General features: G+C 41.7%; 1 long non-coding RNA gene across 2 annotated transcripts; it reads right to left on the minus strand.

The window, feature by feature from the left end:
• Positions 1-5,961: 5,961 nt before the first annotated feature.
• Positions 5,962-11,014, minus strand: LOC116586681. 2 transcript variants are annotated; one of them, XR_004284104.1, is made up of 4 exons: positions 10,785-11,014; positions 10,017-10,475; positions 6,998-7,075; positions 5,962-5,990 (listed from the first exon to the last, which is right to left on the minus strand). It is a non-coding gene; the product is annotated as an uncharacterized LOC116586681 (long non-coding RNA). The 2 variants fall into 2 exon arrangements; XR_004284103.1 differs by having other exon boundaries at positions 10,017-10,959.
• Positions 11,015-11,035: the final 21 nt, after the last annotated feature.

Consider the following 11,035-nt stretch of genomic DNA (forward strand, 5'->3'; position numbering starts at 1 on the left):
CCCACTGAGTCACTCAGGCGCCCCATGATCACACAATTTTTAAGCCTCAAATAAAGTAATTGATTTAGATAAAGATCACGAAGGCTGCAAAAACCTGAGGGGAAAAGCTGATCTGGAGCTTTGCTATTGATGGATCAGGCTGACAACACTTAAATCTGCTGATCGATCTTAGTGTCACTAGGAGGTAACTAGATGTGCCATGATGCAATTGGGTTTCCCAACACTAAATATGAAATAGGCTTGTAAAAAAAAAAATGATGTGGAATCCGATCAAGTCTCTAAATCAGGGTTTCAACTTGGGTATTACTGACATTTTAAGTTGGGTAATTCTTTTTTTGTGTGGGGGCTGATCCATGCATTGCAAGATGTCTAGTAGCGTCCCTGGCCTCTTTCTCACGATGTTAGTGGCACCTCTGCAAGTTGTGACAATGAGAGAAGTCTCCAGATATTGCCATATGGTCCCTGGGAGGTGGGGAGCGGAGGGGGGAGAAAGTGGAAATCAACCTTGGTTTAAGTGGGGGAAATCTATTTTGGGGTAGTAAAGAAGCTGAAAGTCAGGAGAACAAGAAAGGCAGTTGCAGATCTTGGTGGAGAAAATGTCAGCTTAGTGCTCAGGCATAAGGAGAGAGTCTCAGCACAGGCAGATCCTTCCGTTGGATATCCCTGCAGCCTTCATGTGGCTCTGAATTTTCTAGGCAGAAACAGTTCAGAAACAAGGATGTCACAGGAAAACTGTGAAATTCCAAGACCAACAACTGTGGCCGAGGATTCCTCCTTCCCTGCCCCCTTAGGACCCTGTGCCCCATCTAGAACCTGCCAGGATGCACCAAAAGTGCCAGGACTTCAGAATGCTCTCTGCCATCCCTGGGGATGTGTGTTTCATCGTCAACCAGAAAGTTGTCCTCGAACTCCTTTAGAGAAGAAAATTTTGTACAAAAAAAAATGTCTCTGTCTAGTTTCAGCAACTCCACTAACTCTCACACATCCTCTAAGAAGAATTAACTCTGCTCTTCATAAACAATGATGTTAATCCTTTACAAACACATTTGGGGTTTTTTTCCCATTTAAAAAAAAAAGAAAGACTTAAGAGGAGATAGCTACTTTTCCACACTGACCATGAAGGAATAAAAAGGTTCAAAGTTACTTTCCCACTGTAAACAACTGGAAAACTGGACAAACTATGTGTAGAATTGTTTTTAAGATATTCACAAGAGATAGCACAGAACTGTGATCCCTGCAAGAAGAGAAATAAAGATGAGCCCTGTGATTTTTCAAGCTTTCTCCCTGAAGGAATTTCTAAACTGTTGAGTAAGAAAGGGGAACTAAAAGACAGGCCAGTGGTCTCGAGTCAAGGAGACAGAGATAAGAGTTTGGGAAGGTTAAAGTACCTATGGTTTACAAGGCAGAGTACTGGGAAGAGGGAGCAAGGCAGAGCAAGTATCCAGAAGTATGCATGGATGGTCCCCATGAATCTTTGGCTAAATAATAATCTGCTTGCAATGATGTGATCTTATATGTAAAAAACCCTAAAGATCACACACACACACACACACACACACGTGCGCTCACACACGGTTACAACTAATACATGAATTCAAAAGGTAGAAGGATACAAAGTCAACACATTAGTTCATTCGTATTTCTTTTACTAACCTCAAACAATATGAAAAAGAAATTAAGAAAACAGTTCCATTTATATTAGCATCAAAGAGACTAAAAGGGGCGCCTGGGTGGCTCAGTTGGTTAAACATCTGATTCTTGATTTCAGTTAGGTCATGATCTCAGGGTTGTGAGATTGAGTCCTGCATTGGGCTCCACACTGGACATAGAGCCTGCTTAAGATTCTCTCTCTCCCTCTCTCTCTGCCTCTTCCCCACTGCATAAAGAGAGAGAGAGAGAGAGAATAAAATACTTGGAAATTAACTTAACCAAGGAAGAGAAAGACTACTTACGATGAAAAATACAAAACACTGCTGAAAGGAATTCAAGAAGTCCTACATAAGTGGAAATACATCCAATGTTCATAGATTGGAAAACTTAACAGTGTTAAAATAGCAATGCCACCCAAAGCAATCTACAGGTTCAACGTAAATTCAGTTCCTATCAAAATCCCGATGGTATTTTTGGCAGAAATAGAAAAGAACCATGACAAGAAAAAAATTTCTAAAATCAATATGGACTCTCAAGGGGTCTTGTACAGCCAAAACAATCTTGAAAAACTGGAGGACTCACACCTCCTGACTTTAAAACTTACAGCAAAATTAAAATAATCAAAACAGAGTGATACCAGCATAAAGAGACATATAGACAAATGGAATAGAATATACAACCCAGAAATAAACCTTCTGCATATATATTCAAATGATTTTTGACAAGGGTGACAAGAGGGAAAAAAGTAGGGAAAAAAAATCTTTCAACAAATGGTCCTGGGAAAACTGGACATTCCCATATAAAAGAATAAAGTGGGGGCACCTGGGTGTTTCAGTGGTTTAAGCCTCTGCCTTTGGCCCAGGTCATGATCTGAAGGTCCTGGGATTGAGCCCCGAGTAGGGCTTTCTGCTCAGCGGGGAGCCTGCTTCCCCCTCTTTATGCCTGCCTCTCTGCCTACTTGTGATATCTCTCTCTGTCAAATAAATAAATAAAATCTTTAAAAAAAAAGAATAAAGTGTGACCCTTATCTAACACCATATGTAAAATTTAACTCAAAATGGATCTAATGGATCCAAGACCTAAAACAATAAAACTCCTAAGGGAAAATATAGCATAAAAGCCTCCTGACATCAGATTTCGCAATGATTTCGTGGATATGACACCAAAGGCACAAGCAACAACAAAAAAGGCAGACAAATTGGACTTCATAAAAATTTTAAAATTTGTGCATCAGGGGTGCCTAGGTGGCTCAGTGGGTTGAACTTCTGCCTTCAGCTCGGGTCATGATCTCAGGGTCCTGGGATCGAGCCCCACATCGGGCTCTCTGCTCAGTGAGGGGCCTGCTTCCCCCTCTCTCTCTGCCTGCCTCTCTGCCTACTTGTGATCTCTGTCAAATAAATAAATAAAATCTTTTAAAAAAATTTTTGTGCGTCAAAAGACACTGTCAACAGAGTAAAAGGGAAACCCACAGAATGGGAGAAAATATTTGCAAATCATATATCTGACAAGGGATTAATATCCAGAATACAGAAAGAATTCCTAAAATGCAACAGCAAAAGGTTAAAAAACCCAGTTCAAAAACGAGTGAAGAACTTGAATAGACATTTCTCCAAAGAAGATATACAAATAGCCCATAAGCACATAAGATACTAAACATTAGAGAAAGGCAAATCAAAGCACAATGAGATGCCCCTTCACACCTATTATGAGGGCTACTATAGAAATAAAACAAAACACACTGTCAAGGACATGGAGAAACTGGAACCTTTGCACACTGCCGATGGGAACGTAAAATGGTATCACTGCTATAGAACTGCAGATGACACAGAAATTCCACTTCTGGGTATATACTCAAAAGAATTGAAAGAAGAGTCTTGAAGTGATATTTGCACACCTATACGCATAGCAACATTATTCACTGTAGCCAAGAAGTGGAAACAACTCAAGTACCTATCAACAGATAAATGGATAAGCAAATACATATATGGTATCTACACACAATGGAATACTATGCAGCTTTAAAAAGGGAGGAAATTCCAACGTATATACAATATGGATGAATCTTTAGGGCACTATGCTAAATGAAATAAGCCAGTCATAAGAAGATACTTCATGGGGCACCTGGGTGGCTCAGTGGGTTAAAGCCTCTGCCTCAGCTCAGGTCATGATTCAAGGGTCCTGGGATCAAGCTCCACATCTGGCTCTCTGCTCAGTGGGGAGCCTGCTTCCCCCTCTCTCTACCTGCCTCTCTGCCTACTTGAGATCTCTGTCTCTCTCTGTCAAATAAATAAATAAAATCTTAAAAAAAGAAGATACTCATGATTCCACTTACATCACTACATGATTCCACTTACAATGATAGTATTCAAGATCATACCTCAGAGTCCACAATCTGCTTCCCAGGAGGGGAGAGGATAAAGTTAGAAAAACTGAACAAGAGCAGAGCACCAAAACACCATTGGGGTGGCTTCAGCACACCAGAGAGGGAAAAATCACTTAAAATATAAAGACACATTTAATGCATGGGGAAAGATACCCTGCAAACAGTAATTGTAAAAAAGCTGAAATTGCTATATTAATATCAGACCAAAGAGATTTTGGAATAAAGAGTATTACCAAGGATAAAAAAAATATCTTATCATCATGATAAAGAGTTAAATTCATCAGGAGATCTTACAGTCCAAAATGTATATGTACCTAATAACAGTCTCAAAATACTAAGAAGCAAAAATTAATAGAACTGAAAGGAGGAAGGGGCTCCTGAATGGCTCAGTGGGTTAAAGCCTCCGCCTTCAGATCAGGTCATGATCTCAGGGTCCTGGGATTAAGCCCCGCATCGGGCTCCCTGCTCGGTGGGGAGCTTGCTTCCCCGGCCCCCGCCTGCCTCTCTGTGTACTTGTGATCTCTGTCAAATAAATAAATAAAATCTTTTTAAAAAGAGAGAGAGAATTGGGGCACCTGGGTGGCTCAGCAGGTTAAAGCCTCTGCCTTCGGCTCAGGTCATGATCCCAGGGTCCTGGGATCGAGCCCCGCATCGGGCTCTCTGCTCAGCAGGGAGCCTGCTTCCTCCTCTCTCTGACTGCCTCTCTGCCTACTTGTAATCTCTGTCTGTCAAATAAATAAATAAAATCTTTAAAAAAAAAAAAAGAGAGAGAGAGAGAGCTGAAAGGAGGAAAAGACAAATCCACAATTACAGTTGGAGATTTGAATGCTTCTCTCTTGGAGGCGCCTGGCTGGCTCAGTCAGTCAGAGGAGCCTGTGACTCTCCATCTCAAGGTCCTGAGTTCAAGCCCCATGTTGGGTGTAGCAGAGATTACTTAAAAAAAAAAAAAAAAAAAAAAAACTTAAAAAAAACCCCACATGAATACTTCTGTGTCAGGAATCAATAAAACAACTATAATGTAAATCAGTAGGGATATAGAAGACAAACAATATGACCCACTAACTTGACTTAAGTAATATAAGACGCTGCCCGAAACTGTAGAATACATGTTTTTTTTTTTTTCAAAAGCATATGATAGATTCTATGCTGGGTCATAAAACAAGCCTCATAATATTTCAAATTACTGAGATCATGTAAAATATATTCACTGTAAAACTCCCAAATCTTCGTAAATTAAATAACACACTTCTCAATGACTAACTCAATGGAAAACTCGTGAGGGAAATTAAAACTTATTTTCACTGAATTAAAATTAAAATACAATACATCAACCTTTGTGAGATGCAGCTACAGTTTTATAGTTTTAGCTTTTAAATTGGGTCTATGATCCATTTCAAGATAATGTATATGTGTGGTGTGAGATAAGAATTAAGATTCTTTTTTTTTTCTATATAATGTCCACCCATTCAACTTCATAACTCACCAATAAGAAAACAATCCAATAATGTAAAATGGTACAACCACTTTGGAAAACAGTTTGGCTGTTCCTCATAAAGTCAAACATACACTTTCACGCAGCCAGCAATTCCATTCCTAGATTTTTATGTGAGAGAATTGAAAATCTGTCCACACAAAGATTGTACATGAACTTTCAAAACTGCTTTAGGCATCATAGCAAAAACTTGGAAACAATTCTAATGTCGATCAACAGCTGAAAAGATACACAATTTAGGTTATATTCATACTACAGAGTTCCACATAGCAGTGAAATGTTGACACACGCGGGGCAACTGGGTGGCTCAGTCGGTTAATTGTCTGCCTTCGGCACGGGTCATTATCCCAGGGTCCTGGGATCGAGCCCCATGTCGGGCTCCCTGTTCAGCAGGGATACTGCTTCTCTCTCTCCCTCTGCCTTTTCCCCTATTTGTGCGTGCTCTCGCTCTATCTCACTCTCTCTCTCTAAAAAAAAAAAAGAAAGAAAGAAAGAAAGAAAGAAAGAAAGAAAGAAAGAGATGTTGACACACGCAACAACATGGATGAACAAACAGGAAGTGATCTGTGGTAACAGAAACACTCGTCACCTGGAGCTAGGGGTTGTGTTTAGCAGGGGGAGTTGACTGAGAAGGGGCACAAGAGAAATTTTCAGGGCAATGGATGTGTTTCATATCTGGAGTGTGCAGGTAATAACACAAGTATATATACCTGTCAAAACGGGAATTGTACACTTAACACGGTGCACTGTATTGATTATAAATCTTACCTCATAAAATTGATTTTTCAGATAGCTTTAAGAAGCATAAATAAATGCAATGTGGAGACATTGTTTGCATCCTGATTCTAACAAGCCAACTGGAAAAAAAAATTTTGTGACAATCATGAAAACCTGAATACGGACTGGATGTTTGGTGGTAGGGGTATTGGTGACAGTTTTTGATCTGTGATCATTATATTGTGGTTATATTGCCAGAGAGAAAAAGAAGTCCTTCTCTTTTGGAGAAGTACTCACAGATGACTTGATAGAACACGTGAGATTTGCTTTGAAAGAATTAAAGCACAGGGCAGTGAAATAAGTTTGGCAAAGATATTGGTAACTATTGAGGCTAGGGGATGGGCACACCGGCATTAATTATGTTATGTTATTACAATTAAAATTTCCTTGTTGCACTAACTTTGCTACCATCCCCACATTTGTACATGTGGCTATACTTATTTGCAATGTGTTCACCTTCTCTGGGTCCTGACTGAGCAAACTCACAATAGGAAGATATTTACGGGACAACTGGGTAAATCTGAATACTGGCCAGCAGTATTGGCTGGTATTCCTGAGTATTCCTCAGCTGACACTGAGGGATTTGGGGAAGAAAGTTTGTGATGTTATCATAGTTCTATGGGTGTGTAAAAAAGAAGGTAAAGATGAAGATGGAAGAGGAAGAGAAGAAATTGCAACTGTAGCAATGATCCCACCTGGCACCCAGAGCTTGGTTCCTTCATTTTCCACTCAAAGGTACCAGGAGTCCTTGTAGAAATGGCTTGTTCTTAAACCTGGAACATTTTATGGTGCCAGAAAGTAAGAAAGCATTCCAAGATGATGAGGACATAAAAACGTAGGAGTCAGCTTGAAGGGGCTCCCACTGCCCCAATCTTGACAATTTAAACAGTAAAAAAAATCATGATAGCAAAGTATCGCAGCCCCGGGGATAATAAAAAAAGTCTGTGAACCCATGGAGACTGAAACAAATAAATGTTCTCCTTGTAGTAGAGAGCCAATTAATAATTGTATATGGAATGACCATGCTGGAAAATTACCATTTGGCAACTATCACTGTGATCCCTGAATCACGGGAAAAAACAAAAAACAATAGATGCGCTAAGGAATGAATAGGTGAGAGTCGAGGAGTGACATAAAATTTATATAGTCTTAATGCACCTGTGATTAAAAGAGAGCAAGTAGATAGCACAGGATATTTGTGAATTATACAAGGAAAAATAGTGAGTTAGCCGTGTAGAAACCTGACAGACGCCACCTTAATCAAATGCGCAATGTTAACATCATCAGTAATTAGACGTCAGCATCATGCCAAAAATGTTTAGCCTGCATCTATAATTCAGGACTAATCATGCCAAAAATGTTTAGCCTGAATCTAACCATTAGGAACATAAGACAACTCAAGTTGAAGGACAAAGTAACTGGCTAGTAATCTTCGAGACATCAATGGTCATGAAAGACCCAGAGAGGAACTGCTCCAGTTTAAAAGAGAGCAAGTAGATAGCAATACAAGGCGTAATCTGGGATTTTCTCTTCCTCTATTGTTGGGGCATTTGGTGAAATCTAAGTTATGTTGATTAGATAATGGTTTTGCATTGATATTAATATCTAGATTTCAATCATTGTATAGTGGTTATGTAAGTGAATGTCCTTATTTCTAGGGAAACTGTGAAATAGGAATAAAGGGGCATCACGCCTGCAATTCATTGTCCAACAGCATGAGGAAAATAGAAAAGGTGAGAGAAGAAAAAAGGATAAAGCCAGTGTGATAAGATGTTATTATTTGGGGAATCTGGATGAGAGGCAGATGGGGATTATTTGCAATTTTCTGTAGGTCTGAAATTATGTCAAAATAAAAAGTTGGAAAAAAGTGAGAGAAAAAAAAACCCAACCCTTGAAAGTAAAATCAACCAATTCAAAACAAAACAAGAAAGAAATTATTAATGGGAATGTAAAATGGTACAGTCACTATGGAAACCAGTATGGCAGTTCTTCAAAAAATTAAAATAGTAGTGCCTGGCTGGCTTAGTCGGCAGAGTATTTGACTCTCAATCTACTCTTATGTATACTTGAAATTTTCCCTTAAAAAAGTTTTAGGGATGCCTGGGTGGCTCAGTCGTTAAGCATCTGCCTTCGGCTGAGGTCATGATCCCAGAGTCCTGGGATCAAGCCCCACATCAGGCTCCCTGCTTGGCAGGAAGCCTGCTTCTCCCTCTCCCACGCCCTCTGCTTGTGTTCCCTCTCTCACTGTGTCTCTCACTGTCAAATAAATAAATAAAATCTTTAAAAAAAATTTATTTATTTATTTGACAGAAGTCACAAGTAGGCAGATAGGCAGGAGGGATGGGGAGAAGCAGGCTGCCCTGCTGAGCAGAGAGCCCCACGTGGGACTTGATCCCAGGACCTTGAGATCATGACCTGAGCTGAGGCAGAGGCTTACCCCACGAAGCCACCTAGGCACCCCAATAAAATGTAAAAAAAAAGTTTTAAAAAACTTCTCCACTTCAGGGGCGCCTGGGTGGCTCAGTGGGTTTAAAGCCTCTGCCTTCAGCTCAGGTCATGATCCCAGGGTCCTGGGATGGAGCCCCGCATCGGGCTGTCTGCTCCGCAGAGAGCCTGCTTCCTCCTTTCTCTCTCTCTGCCTGCCTCTCTGCCTACTTGTGATCTCTGTCTGTCAAATAAATAAATAAATAAAAATCTATAAAACAAACAAACAAAAAAAAACCTTCTCCACTTCAGACTACATAAATTGAAACTCAGATTTTGTGAGCTTGTCCCATATGTTTTACTCAACTTTATTTATTCATGTCTTTTGACCATCACTAAGTTTCACAATTAAATGGAGAATTAAAAAACTAGGATTGTTGGGCGCCTGGGTGGCTCAGTGGGTTAAGCCGCTGCCTTCAGCTCAGGTCATGATCTCAGGGTCCTGGGATCGAGTCCCGCATCGGGCTCTCTGCTCAGCAGGGAGCCTGCTTCCTCCTCTCTCTCTGCCTGCCTCTCTGCCTACTTGTGTTCTCTGTCAAATAAATAAATAAAATCTTTAAAAAAAAAAAAAAACAAAAACTAGGATTGTCTTTAGAGGTCTACAAAGATGGAGGTGTCAAGGTGCTGGGTATCTCCAGCCCATAGAAATGCTATATGGTCCAAAATACAGCGTTAATAATGACTTTTAATATATTAATGCAGAAAATTGGGGTAATGTACAACAGCAAAAGCACAGCTGCAGAATAATTTGGACCAGTAACTTGCGTAACTCAAGCATGGAGTTCAATGCTGCTGATGGCTAAATTAGTTGGCCCGGAAAAGGAAGGAGGAAGAGGGAAGAGCATCTACGGTGGATTTGCTCGTGGATTGCCCAAGTTACTGACTGAAGTCTCCAGGAATCAGATAAGAATAGCCTATGGAGGTCACAATGGGCACAGTGTTCACAGTCCTTCTGTCTCCACAAAACCTGGAGTTGATATTTAGGGCTGGTTTGTTAAACTAGCAAACTTTCTAGGTCTTCCCAGCCCCTGGGCTTGCAGCTGGAGAGAGGTGTGTGATGATCATGGAGTAGTATGCTTGGACGGGGTTGTTCAGGGCCTTAAGTGTTTTTCTTTTTTACACTCCTCATAAACAACTATATTTTCGTAAGATTGAGACCTACATCAAAGTATTACTGAGCCAAAGGGAAATTCCCTCCACCCCAACCCCATTAGGAAAACCACTACTCACAGTTTAGGGCACATCTTTTCCTTCTCTCTTCTAGTTCATAGCTAGCTGACCTTCAAGTCTCGAAATCACAAAGAGAAAAATCCCCAAGTCCAAATCTGATGGTGGTTCTCTGGGTTTTCCAGGGAGAGTTTTTTAATGTGTTTAAATGTTTAATGTTGACATGTCAGAGCACCTCACCCAGGATGCTGTGATGGGCCATTTGCCATCTATTGGTCCCACAGACTGTAATCTCTCCTTGACCAAGGCTGGCCTTACTACTCCATTTTGTTGCCGTGGAGCTGGCGGGGAGGAGGCAGAGACTGTTCTGAGGGCTGCTAAGTGGAAGAGTGGCAGGCTCCTAGACAAACTAGGTGTGCCCTTCTCCAGCAGTTTCATACTTTAGGGATATTTAAGGGACGCAGCCTCTAAGATAGAGGCCCAGTCAGGTCATCCAAACTGGCAGTCTGAGCTGAAGCCACCCTAAGTGCAGAAAAATGCATAAGAAATGTGCGTTAGCAACAAGGCCCAGAGGGGACAGCCCTGGATTTGCAGGAAGGAGGAAAGAGGTCGTAGGACACAGCATCACCTCTCTAAGCCTCCTTCTCCACTTCCTATAGAGGGGAGGCTCACAATAATAGGATTCATAACATTTGCCCAGCTTAGGCAAAGAAACTTGTAGAATGACTCAGGAGCGAGATCCAGGCAGCGCCTCACCCCCCTCGGTGCTCCCCAGGCCGGGGTCGCCTGCCCGCAGTGAATAAATTTGGTCTTTCTCAGGCCAGTTCATACCGAAGGGACTTTTAAGGGGCCCAGCCTCTCAGTAGGGGCCCAGCCGGCTCATACAAACTCTGGCTGGCTGAGCTGTTCGTGTCCCGGCCACCTCGCCCCGGCCAGCTTGCCCCTAGACGCAGCGGGCGCTGTGTCTCATCCTGGTGTCCTGGCAAAGAGCTGCCCCGGCCTCCGGGTCCCCCGGGCTGCGCCGCCGTCCTGCTGCCGCCCTCCTGTGGCCGCTGCGAGGCGACCTCCGGCCGCGCTGCGGG

This window comes from Mustela erminea, chromosome 3 (assembly GCF_009829155.1).
Source record: "Mustela erminea isolate mMusErm1 chromosome 3, mMusErm1.Pri, whole genome shotgun sequence".
Taxonomy (NCBI): Eukaryota; Metazoa; Chordata; class Mammalia; order Carnivora; family Mustelidae; genus Mustela; species Mustela erminea.